This window comes from Salmo salar, chromosome 09 (assembly GCF_965601325.2).
Source record: "Salmo salar chromosome 09, fSalSal1, whole genome shotgun sequence".
Lineage (NCBI taxonomy): Eukaryota > Metazoa > Chordata > Actinopteri > Salmoniformes > Salmonidae > Salmo > Salmo salar.
The window spans coordinates 64,559,681-64,573,379 of NC_138299.1; positions in this window are offsets into that span (position 1 = coordinate 64,559,681).

Genomic DNA, 13,699 nt, shown 5'->3' on the forward strand with positions numbered 1-13,699 from the left:
AAACATTCCCCCAACCGACACTATATATACTATGAGATAGGCTATTTATTCACTGCTGATACCATGTTGGTTTGGATTCAAGTTTCAGCCTGCCCTGCATACCTCATTTTAGTCAAGGTGTTTGGAGGAGTGTACAGATTTTTTGCACACTGACGGGACAAACCCTGGAAGGGTCTCGGGGTCAAAAACATGGAGCAAATGTCATCGCCAGTGTGTGGGTGTTTGGTTTGAAAACATGAACACGAAGCCTTCAGAAAGTGTTCAACCCCCTTGACTTTTTCCACATTTTGTTGTGTTACAGCCTACATTTGAAATGAATTCAATTTGGTGTCACTAATCTACACACAATATCCCATAATGTCAAAGTAGAATTTATATTTTGTAAATGTTTACAAACGAATTGAAAATGAAAAGCTGAAATTTCTTCATTGAGTCAATAACTATTCAACCCCTTCATAAGCACAGGCGTAAACATTTGCTTAACAAATCACATAATAAGTTGCATGGACTCACTCTGTGTGCAATAGTAGTGGTTAACATGATTTTTTAATGACCACCCCATCTCTGTGCCCCACACCTACAATTATCTGTAAGGTCCCTCAGTCGAGCAGTGAAGTTCAAGCACATATTCAAACACGAAGACCAGGGAGGTTTTCCACCGATTGGTAAAAAAAAACGTAAAGCAGACTCTGAATATCCCTTTGAGCATGGTGAAGTTATTCATTCGGTTATGGATGGTGTATCAATACACCCAGTCATTACAGAGACAGAGATTTCACCATGAGGCCAATAGTAATTTTAAAACAGTTACAGAGTTTAATGGCTGTGATAGGAGAAAACTGAGGATAGATCAAGAACATTGTAGTTACTCCACAATACTAACTTAAATGACAGAGTGAAAAAGAAGGACGCCTGTACAGAATAAAATATTCCATAACATAAATCCTGTTTGCACTAAAGTAATACTGAAAAGAATGAGGCAAATACTTTTTTTTGTCATGAAAATGAAGCCCTACGTTTGTGGCAAATCCAACACAACACATCACTGAGTACCACTCTTCATATTTTCAAGCATGGTGGTGGCTGCATCATGTTATGGGTATGCTTGTCATCGGCAAGGACTAGGGAGTCTTTTTTGGGGGGGGATAAAAATAAACGAAATAGAGCTAAGCATCTGCAAAATCCTAGAGGAAAACCTGGTTCAGTCTGCTTTCCAACAGACACTGGAAGACAAGTTCCCCTTTCATCAGGACTATAACCTAAAACACAAGGCCAAATCTACATCAGAGTTGCTTACCAAGAGGACACTGAATGTTCTGTGTAGCAATGATCAACAACCAGCTTCACCAGGGCCGGGTTACCGAACGGCCACACAGGGCACGTGCCCCAGTGCCCCCGACCTCCAGGGGGACCCCGACCCCCAAAAAAGAAAGTAATTGGGAGGTCGTGGGGCCCCCCAGATAGCATATGATAGCAAAACGTGTAGAATTGTAGGAAATTAGCTTTAAAACTGCAACACTTTCTCTCAGCCTCAGGCAAAATGTAAACAAAAGCATGAGAGGAGCTATAAATCAAAAACATTTCCCCCCTACCCAATGGCAAAAAGTGTAGAATTGCAGGAATTTAGCTTTAACGAAATGTGTAGACTAGCATTATGAAACTTCACATTTTTCTCTCTGCACCATGGCCCCAAATGCGGTAGTCCAACCCTGAGTTTGAAGAAAGAATGATGGACAAATATTGTGTAATGAAGCTCTTAGAGACTTACCCAAAAGGACTCACAGCTGTAATTGCTGCCAAAGCTGTTTCTAACATATATTGACACAGGGGGTTAAATACTTATCTAATCAAGATATATTAGTGTTTTATTTTTCCTACATTTTATATAAAAAATATATATATATTATTGTGAAGATCGTTGACCAAAAAAAATACAAATTAATTTTAATCCCACTTTGTAACGCAACACAATGTGGAAAAAGTCAAGGGAGTTGAATACTTCGGCCTAATGGTGAGCAATAATGCATGCAATTCCGAGTTTAAGGTGCAGTCATACTCCAATGATCGGTAACGATACTTCAATGTGCCCACCATTAAGCCTATGCTCAAAACATAAACACTATTTCCCTGCGTATTTGTTCACCCTCCCTTCCCCCTGTGTCAAGTTTTGTGAGATCAACGCACATCCATCCATGCATCTGAATCACTGGGGCCTGAGCACTAGCTGGCCACGTGGAGGCAGATTGATGTCATTGTCTCGGCACACTGACCTTTGCTGCAATACCCACGGCAGACATCGCAAACTCTCACATCAATTTAGCCCAATTGGATGTGGCATGTCTTGGCTAACTCGATTTGTGGAGAAATGCACCTGTCTCTGCCTTCTCTCCCTATAGATTTCGAGGAGGGGAGGGGGGCTTGGAGTGGAGCTGCTGCATGGATGTAGTTCTCCACCCCCATCCACCAATCCCTCTATCCCTCCCTCCCTCCATCTCTCTGCAGATGTAGCCCCGTCTGCAGTAGCACACCCCCGTGTGTCTTGCCTTTCCAAGGTCTGGCCAGAGCGTCTCCGAGCAGCAGAAGGAAACCCATTAGCCAGCCGGATAATCTGATTAGGGAAACGTTAAAGGGGGATGTGGATTTAAACAGGGAGGAGAGGAAGAAAGTTTGAGGTTTTATTAAGGTTGTTCATTTCTCATATGGTTTGTGTGTGTGTGTGTGTGTGGTGTGTGTGTGTGTGTGTGTGTGTGTGTGTGTGTGTGTGTGTGTGTGTGTGTGTGTGTGTGTGTGTGTGTGTGTGTGTGTGTGTGTGTAAGTGTTTGTAACAGAGAGAGAGAGAGAGCGAGAGAGAGAAAGATCGAAGATGAACGAGTATTAATGGTGTGTGTGTTTTACTATTGACAAGCTATATGTGCATGAGTTTGTGCATGCCTGTATGTGTGTCTGTGTGCATGCATTAACTGTGTTTTTATGTCTAGGCCTGTGTGTGGGTGTGCATTCTTTATATGCCTTTGTCGATATTTGTGTTAGTGTGCAAGAGAGAGTCGATTGTGTGTGTGTGTGTGTGTGTGTGTTTGCCTCCATGCGTGTGTACATGTTTGCAAGCGTGTGTGTGTGTGCGTAGGTGTATGTGTGCGAATGTGTGGGTGCATGACGTGTGCATGCGCGCATACGCATCCGTGTTTGTGTGTATGCGTGTGCGTTATGCAAAGCAGTGTGAGCTGTCAGCGGTGAATAATATACAGCGGGTTATGAGCATTAGGTAATGAGGCGCATGCTGTGAGATAAGCGCTAACGCAGTGTGCCATGGCCCTCCATCTGTGCTGACACTGTTTGTTTGTGATTACAAACACACCCACCAGCACCAGGTATAAATGGGGCCCTACAGTCCCACCATGACGCTTGCACATTTTGGACTTCTAACCCCATTTCAACGTTGTGCGTTTGAGCTACAGACGACCTATGTCTTCTGCATCCGCTGATACCAACCATTGGTCTGTGTGATTAACGGGGTCTGAGCTCGAGCTTGTTTGTGAGACAAGGGCCAATTCTCACAAACATTTCTGTAAAGGCCCGAACAGTTTGAGCTACAAAACTATTATGACCCATCTATGAAATGTTTTTAATTCATCTCACACAACAAGCACATGTAACATGTTTTGCTCTATGATGCTCACAAGCTACATAAGTGTCGTTAGGTCAGGGGTTCTTCTACATAGAAGACCATAGGAAATCCCAGGACATAGTGTCTATATTATTGTAATAAGCTCACATAGTTGCTGTCACAAACTCCAAACTCCACACAGTTGTTACTGACTAGTTGGATATTCATGTCCCACTGAGCAAACAATTTCTGTACTTACAGCATTCCTAGAAATACATTTCTTGTAAGGTTTTTGCTTGGCGGACCTTAGTTTTTTATTGGGATTTTTTTAATAGCACTCATGAATGCAGCTGTTTATGTCAAGTTATTTTGTGTTCTACTTGTAGCCCTGGTTGTCCTGAAAAGAAAATGGTATAACACTTCATTGTGAGAAGAATATGTGTCACACCCTGGTCTGTTTCACCTGTCCTTGGGCTTGTCTCCATCTCCTCCAGGTGTCGGCCATCTTCCCCACTTATCCCCTGGGTATTTATACCTGTGTTCTCTGTCTGTCTGTGCCAGTTCGTCTTGTTTGTCAAGCTTACCTGCTTTTGTCCTGTCAGCTCCTGTCTTTTCCCAGCCTTGCCTTTTCTCATCCTCCTGGTTTTTGACCCGTGCCTGTCCTGACCCTGTACCCACCCGCCTGAGCCTGAGCCTGCCTGCCCTCCTGTACCTTTGCTCCACCTCGGCATTACCAACCTCTGCCTGACCTGACCCTTAGCCTGAGCCTGAGCCTGCCTGCCGTCCTGCACTTTTGCTCCTACTCTGGATTATCGACCCCTGCCTGCCTTGACCTGTCGTTTGCCTGCCCCTGTGGTTACAATGAACATTGTTACTTCACACAGTCTGCACTTGGGTCTTACCTTGATACCTGATAATATGAGGGCATAGCAAGCAGTTGAATGAAAGTTGTGAATTTCAGGTTTTTGATTGTGGGATTTCCTGGGACAGATAAGATTTGAACACACCCTCTTTCTCTTTGTTTCTCTGTCTCTCTCTCTGTCTGTCTGTCTCTCTCTGTCTGTCTGTCTGTCTCTCTCTCTCACACGCACTCCCATGTACACACAAACACACACACACACACATACATACACACAACGGATGTTGAGATAGCAGTCCTAACCGTTGGGCTTATGGATTTCCACCGCAGGGGTATTGACGACCAGTCGTTATCCACGTGTGCAGAGACCAACCTCCATTTTCTACCCTAACATTCACTTAACACTGAAATATAGAAATCACCTCCTAGACAGCACACACAGCCAAGATCATTGTATGCCAAAATGTCAGTGTTACTTATATCAATCATCCAATGTACTACTTTAGTTTTCACCTCACTCACATGGAATTGTGAACCTTCCATATTGGTATGAGGATAAACTGTCAATCAGTATGTATCCCCAGTGGTAATTTGGTTTACAAACAGGACAACATGATAAAATACACACAATCCATATACAAGAAAACGGACCACAGAGTGGCATACACCACATACCACATCACCAAATCCAGGTCGGAGTTGTAAATGAGAACTTGTTCTCAACTGGCCTACCCGGTTAAATAAAGATGAAATAAAAAAATAAAAATAAAATCATCATACTGCATTTATTAAAGATGCTGCTGCGGATCCACTACACAAACTAAGCAGGAAAGGCAAACTTGTAGTGTATTCAAGGTTTAAAAAGGCAAAAGTTTGTCATTTCTACTTAAAATGTCAGACTTGAATTGCCAGAACTAAAAAATTCATCAACCCTTCCAAAAAATGTCAGTTAATTATAATCCACACAATAATTCACATTTCCTGTTGCTGCAGGATTATTTTCCTGATGTGAGAAACTGGTCAAATTAAGATCCTACACCTGTAGCTGTGTCCTCAGTCGTCCCCTAAAAGTTCCACTGTGTGTGTGAGAGAGGTAAAGTTATGGCTCCTGTGGCAAAACAATGCCTTCAACCTGGCCCCCTGTCTGTCGCAGCCACAGCCTGACACTGGGGGTCGATGTCCCCATCATTCCCGTGAGTGCCCCGAGGCGCAAGACATCATCGTCATAATACCAGAATGCTGACCAAACCCCACGGTCTACACACACGCACACGCACACACACACACACACACACACACACACACACACACACACACACACACACACACACACACACACACACACACACTTTGTATTCCCCAGCATGGGTCCACACAGTGAGTGACCTGTTCCAATCAGGCTCCCCACCAGCCACCACCCCAGAAGTCCAGACTGACAGAGTGACCCCCACTGCCCCCATCTCACCCCCACTATCCCCTCTTCTCTTACCCCCCACCCAAATGCTGAGGCATCACAGTTCCTGAGCACACAGTCCTGTCCTATAGCACCCCCTGACCCCACGGTGTCCCCCATTATAGGCCAGTCAGAAAGCTTTTAGGGGTCTGGTAACGCTGAAAGATTGATGGTGTAAAATGGGGTAGAGGAGGGGGGAAGAGCAGGTGGTTAAGAAGAAAATGTCCTGCTTAATGGGTTGCAAGGAATGTAATTCAATAATTATGAAAAGTGACTCAGGAAAGCCGGGATGGATGGCTTGTGGTTTCAGGAGCATTGAGATTGTTCAGAGCATTGGGGGTGTTGTGCGCATGCCAGGTCCCTTCACTTCCTTCTCCCTAACAGGGGAGTTATGTCAGACTAACTTCCTGCTTCCTGCTATGACAGCCTAGATGTACAGTAGCCAGTATTGGAATGACCCCCCCCCCCCCCCCCCAGTTTTGGTTCCAGTTCTACCTGGAACCAAAAGAAGTTCTATCTGGAACCAAAAGGGTTGTCATGCAGGGACAGCCTAAGAACACTTTTGAGTGTATACAGTAAAAGGTATAACAAAAACACAACCAAATCTAGAACCACAATAAAGTGAAAGAATGTCTCTTACAATATCAACTATTTTGACGTGTTGCCATTTTTTTTTTCTCCATGTTTCTTTTTTTGAGTAGAATTCTCCTTCAAGCACGCCCTGTAGTTAAAATGTCATATATGTACAGACAGTAACATGACTGATGACGATATGAAAACACACAGGTTTTGTGACATTTGCTAACTCCATATGTCAGTCAATCTCTTCAACATAACGTATGTCTACTGTATGACTCCAACCAGTTGTTTCATCTTCCAACTTTTTATCTAACACCCCCTTCCAATACCCAGGGTCTATTCTATTCTATGTCTTTGTCTTCTTATTCTCTCTCAGCAAGATGTATTGATAATTTCCAGCAAAAATACAATTTCCGTTTATTCTACAGAGCAAAAAAATCCAATAGTGCAGTCTTCAATTCAATTGCTTTTTACAAGAGTGGAGAACAATAAACAGTGAAAGGACCCAGCTCTAGACATTCAACATGAGATTATTGTTCAAAAGAGACCTGATACAATTACAGGAAGCAATAGATAATAATTACATCACAACATGATCTCTCCTCAGTGAACAGCACATATTCATCTGTGTTATGCATTGGAGTAAAGCTGAAATGTGGCAAGTACAGCATGGCAGGGCAGGATCCAAGTCTTTTATGAAGGTTGGCAGGTATTTTGATATGGTGCTATAGCAAGGTTATGGGACTCCAATACATACATTTAAAATGAAGCAACCTATTTTGGGACAAACTGGTATCTGAGAACTGGTGTAGTTATTATATTGTGAGATATAAAATGTCAAACATGTAAGAAAAGCTGTGGTTCCATCAACAAAAAACATCTTACTGTTCTGCATCGAAGGTTTGCAGATTACATCACAAAGAAATAGACCGATACTGTAGGACTTGTTATTGTTCGTCGACAATTGTATGAAGTTTTGCACTGTGTAGATGTTAATAACATTTCAATGAAAAAAAAAAAACGGAAAATGTTGCTTTGTTTTATATCAGATGTTTTGTTGTCACGTACACCAGATAGGTGCATTGAAATGTTCTTTTACAGGGTCAGCCATAGTAGTATGGTGGCCCCAGGAGCAAATTAGGGTTAAGTGCCTTGCTCAAGGGCACAGACAGATTTTCCACCTTATCAGCTCAGGATGTCAAACCAGTGTCCTAGGCTACCTGCCACCCTTTTTAATATTGTTTATGCCTGTATTTAGGCTTAACTCAAGTGCAGAAATATGATCAATATTGATCCCTTTAACAACCTTATATCACTAAACATTGCACCTTTTATGTGTATATTCATTCATAAAAATTAGCTAATGGCAATATGTTAACCTCAAATAATGTGGGCCATACAGCACATTAGACTCACATGGCGATATGGCACCACATCTCACAACTACACCCTTTAAAACCCCTTCCCGAAATAGCAGGCAACACATTAACCATCCCAAAAAAAGGGGGACTGAAAACAAACTTAGAGTAATTTGATTCCAGTGTGCAAAGAGTAGCTGTTTGGCGAGGAGGGAGGGAGGAAGGGAGGGCAAACAAACGGTGGGGACCAGGCGGTGAAAGATGGCCCCTTTTACAGGGAAAGACAATGCAAAAGAAAATTAACAAAACTGCCCAACTTTGAGGGCCCCTGAATATATTGGTCACTCTGCCTGTGCTGCTGTGTGTGTGTGTGCCTGCAGCAGCAGCGGGTGGGGGGCAGAAGGGTTAAGTAGGATAGAAGGCACCCATACTTCAGATTGGCAGCAAGCTGCCGCAAGGATAATCTAATCAGGGGATATAATTGAATTAGCTGGGGTCTCTGGTGCGGCTGAGCCAGGCAGCCGGTTGCAGAGCAGAGCCGCTACGCTGCCGAGGAGCCCTGTTCTCCTCCACCGATAGTAGCCTGACCGACGCTCCCCTCGGCCCGGGCCACGCCGCATGAATGCAGATGAAATTTGAAATATGAAAATATCCAATAATTTATGGAAGTTGTCAGGAATGCCGGGGCCAGGCCAGTTGCTGGTGGCTGGGTTGGGAGGAGAGAGGTGGTTTGGAGAGGAGGAGGCGGGAGGTGGTTTGGAGAGGAGGAGGGAGAGGGGTTTATTCCACCCACAGAGACAAGTGGAAGTATCTGACTGGTTGTTCTTCGATCTCAGAGTGACTAGTTGTGAATGGATGCTCATGTGTGCTCGGCCTTTATGTTACTTGCTATATTGCAAACAGATGAAAGCTTTTACATTTCACATAATACAAAGGATCATAGCTGACTTAGCATAGTAGCAATGACTTCCAAACCTCTCTCACACAGACACACAAATCTGAACTTTGCTACATATCCCGATCGTTATCTCTTCATCTCCCCTTCTCTCTCAAGTAACAACAAAGCCACACAATTATGAAAAACACACACACATCCCAACTCCCCCCCTTCCTTTTCCTCCTCAAGAAAAGAGAGAAGAAGCCGATGAGTGCAAGAGGTGGAGAAAACGAGAGAGCCGAAGTAATAATGGGTATTCTCTGCTGTGAACCTGAGCCTTGAGTGGAATGAGGGTGGGGAGTGGGGGGGAGAGAGAGAGAGAGAGAGAGAGAGAGAGAGAGAGAGAGAGAGAGAGAGGAGAGAGAGAGAGAGAGAGAGGAGAGAGAGGAGAGAGAGAGAGAGAGAGAGATGTAGAAAAAGAAAGAGAGAGGCTCTTAGACAAATTACACCTCATTAGAGGCTGCCTTGCACTGTGCCATTATGTCAGGAGCAATCCTTTTTCATTTGCAAAAATTTGCCTGGAATTCTTCGAAATTAGCCTGGCCTCCATTATCAAACATGGGAATCCGATTAGCTCTTGATTATTCTCTGCCTCCCATGCCAATGTCTCCTCATGTGGCCTGTGCTGGTGGCTGGAATCTTCACTAGCCTTTTAGTAACCCCCGCCAACACACCTAAACAAAAACATGTAGGTCTACATACATTATGACATAAATTAGTAATCCTTTGACCAATGCCCGCCTCTGTGATCTAATACATGTTTACTATGCTATATGCAGTACTTGTTGAATGATGTGATATTCATGTTTGTTTTGTTTGTATGAAAATAGAATAAAATAGCATTGGCAAACATTTCGATTTGTTTATTGTTACCCTATGCTCTTCTATATGATAATGTTTTAATAGTAAGACACAGGTGGCCTATACATATTCAATTTACCATCACACTCCATTTAAGCTACTGATTTTACTGTCATAATACCCCTATTAGACCATGATGAATACCTATTCTTATGATATACTCTTATTCATTGGGGTTAAATATGATTATTGATTATTTGATTCGATCACTGAGAAGCAAATCCAAATGTAAATCCATCATCTTATCAATTGATTGGCAATATGAGCAAGACGGTGACAGCTTCGCCCTTCTGATAGAACAGTTGGAATGGTTTCCCATTGCTAAATAATCACTCCAATTAAACAATTACAACCCGTGGAGAAATTGAGTTACAGGGACCCCGTGAATCCACCCCTTCTTCGCTAATCATAAATGAACAGAGACACACTTGATTTTTATGGTTTCATCAACCTGTTGGGAATGTTAACACAAATCTTGAAGAGCAACTTCATGGTTTGGTCTGCCATTTTGTGTTAGCTATGCTGCTGATGAAAGAAAAACAACACAGTTTATAAGAATATTAGCTTTATTAGGCTACATATATTTGTAGTTATTACAGAGGCAACAAATTATGTTTTCTCGAAAAATTGTCCAACAAACTCTCTTCAAAACTGCCATCCTCTGTAAGACACAGTATAAACAAATTGATTAGAACATACCAGATGTATGGTTCTACATACACTACCGTTCAAAAGTTTGGGGTCACTTAGAAATGTCCTTGTTTTTGAAAGAAAAGCACATTTTTGGTCCATTAAAATAACATCAAATTGATCAGAAATACAGTGTAGACATTGTTAATGTTGTAACTGACTATTGTAGCTGGAAACGGCTAATTTTTAATGGAATATCTAGGCGTACAGAGGCACATTGTCAGCAACCATCACTCCTGTGTTCCAATGGCACGCTGTGCTAGCTAATCCAAGTTTATCATTTTAAAAGGCTAATTGATCATTAGCAAACCATTTTGCAATTATGTTAGCACAGCTGGAATCTGTTGTCCTGATTAAAGAAGCCTTCTTTAGACTAGTTGAGTATCTGGAGCATCAGCACTTGTGGGTTCGATTACAGACACAAAGAACTTTCTTCTGAAACTCGTCCGTCTATTCTTATTCTGAGAAATGAACGTCAACGTCAACAGTGAAGAGTCGACTCTGGGATGCTGGCCTTCTAGGCAGAGTTCCTCTGTCCAGTGTCTGTGTTCTTTTGCCCATCTTAATCTTTTCTTTTTATTGGCCAGTCTGAGATATGGCTTTTTCTTTACAACTCTGCCTAGAAGGCCAGCATCCCAGAATCGCCTCTTCACTGTTGACGTTGAGACTGGTGTTTTGCAGGTACTATTTAATGAAGCTGCCAGTTGAGGACTTGTGAGGCGTCTGTTTCTCAAACTAGACACTCTAATGTACTTGTCCTCTTGCTCAGTTGTGTACCGGGGCCTCCCACACTTCTTTCTATTCTGGTTAGAGACAATTTGCACTGTTCTGTGAAGGGAGTAGCACACAGCGTTGTACGAGATCTTCAGTTTTTTGGCAATTTCTCGCATGGAATAGCCTTCATTTCTCAGAACAAGAATAGACTGACAAGTTTCAGAAGACAGTTCTTTGTTTCTGGCCATTTTGAGCCTGTAATCGAACCCACAAATGCTGATGCTCAAGATACTCAACTAGTCTAAAGAAGGCCAGTTTTATTGCTTCTTTAATCAGAGCAACAGTTTTCAGCTGTGCTAACATAAATGCAAAATGGGTTTTCTAATGATCAATTAGCCTTTTAAAATGATAAACTTGGATTAGCTAACACGACGTGCCTTTGGAACACAGGAGTGACGTTGCTGATAATGGGCCTCTGTACGCCTATGTAGATATTCTTTTTTATTTTTTTAAATCAGCTGTTTCCAGCTACAAGTGTCATTTACAACATTAACAATATCTACACTGTATTTCAGATCAATTTGGTGTTATTTTAATGGACAAAAAAAATTGCTTTTCTTTCAAAAACAAGTACATTTCTAAGTGACCCCAAACTTTTGAACAGTAATGTACATATTACAACCATTAGGATAAATCAGAGGGCATCAATCCTAAATGACTGGGGAACATTAGCATTATCTTAGAAACTCCTTTCATTTACAATTCAATTACATGGGTTTGAGTGGCTAAGGTAGAGGGGTCAGTGGAGAGCTCGAGTGTGACATAGAAATAGAACATCCAGATAGTCCCGCTACCATGAGACATCGCCTTGAATGGCAACGTCCATTCTACTAACTCTACTCCCACCCATCTGAGACCTACTGGGAGTAAGTGTCATAGGGCAGACTGGAGCCACAGGACATAAGCCCCATCACTCCACCCCCTTCCTCCCTCCCTCCCTCCTTCTCATCCCTCCATCTCCAACCAGGCCGTACTGCAGTGTACCGTGTAGCTGCACTGGGCCTGGGGTCAGTGTAAAGCTGGCTTGGTAGGAGATGATTGCAGCCTAATTGTGCCATTGAGGGATGTGGTGCACTGGGGTTAGTATGGCCTGCATGAGGTCTGTCTGGCCACTGTGGTGGACCATTGGGACTAATGCATTTTCAGGATGACAGGGATTCCCCAAGCGTCAGTGGGGAAGGGCTCTGTGGAGCAGGGGTCAATGGCTGACCAATTGGTCTCCTGTTGCTTGGTGCAAGTGTGGCACTTCTATGAAGGCCTTTTGATTAGCTGGTGCTTGTTTGGGATTCTTGCTTATAGATATGGATGAAGGGATGTAAATAAATATTGTCCCAGATGTTGTCTTGTTTTGCCTTTTTGTTTTCTACGGTATATTGCCTGAAGAGTATATCACCCTGCGGTTAGATTAGAATTTCAATTTTTCATGTTAAGATAAAGAATCTAAGCGTTACAAACTCAAGCAAATACAACACACCTGCATTTTCTGATATGCAAATCATCCCTTACCTTCTACCCTGGAGGAAGCTGTGTGATCATCAGCATCTTTCTCCATCTCCCTCTCCCTCAATTCTTCGATCAGTTGTGTGTGAACTGTACGCGTCTCCCTACATCCTCCCCTCCTGTGGGCCCTATCCAGCCCTCTACTCCCTGCTATTTTCTTCACCCCCCCCCCCCCCACACACACACACACACACACACACACACACACACACACACACACACACACACACACACACATTCGTCGCTGCACTTATTATCCAGCCTCAGACGGCTGGTGGCTCAATGGCTAAATGGATTATGGAACAACAGAGCACCTTCCCCTCTTCGCTTGCTCGCCTGAATCCTCGTAGGCGGTGGCTATTGAGCGGGCCCAGGCCCTCCACTAGCCAGGCTTTATTGAGGCGTCTATGGGGCTTTATGCTGCCAGCGCTCGGCCTTGCCCTCGCCTTCATCAATCATCTAGGCTCCAGGGCTGCTATCACAGCGGAGACAGGCCTCCAATGCACTGCAGCACCCTTCCAGGAAACTCTATAGGACAGAGAGAGAGAGAGAGAGAGAGAAGGGAAGGGGAGAAAGAAAAGAGCATCAGTCTGTTGGTGTGTTTCTTAGCCTGCCACTCGTTTCTGGGGGGTTTGAGTGCCATAGAGTGCATGACATGACAATGCAATGATTAACAAGGGTTGGGCTATTGCATTTGGTTTAATCATAACGTTGTGAATGTATATGTCATAATGTTGGCCCCTATGTATTCCTGATCATAGTGACAGTAGTTATGATATGAATAATGATCATTTCAGACTTTATTAAAAAATAGATAGACCATTGACAGATAGTGAACATACTGTATCTATGCTATAGGATATTGTGTAAAGCAAAATGAAGAAAGGTTATTTAGGGATAATATGTCTCATATAGGCTAAGGTCTGTTGGTGTTATCACTTTCCCCGTTTTTCAACATGCCTCAACAGTATGTCGAATTTTACTCTGTGCCTAACTTTTTTAATAAAGATTTTTTTCCCTCCCCTTCAGCCGTAAACTCTCACTCTCTCCTCCCTGGTGGAATAGCCTAATGCGATTATAGTTC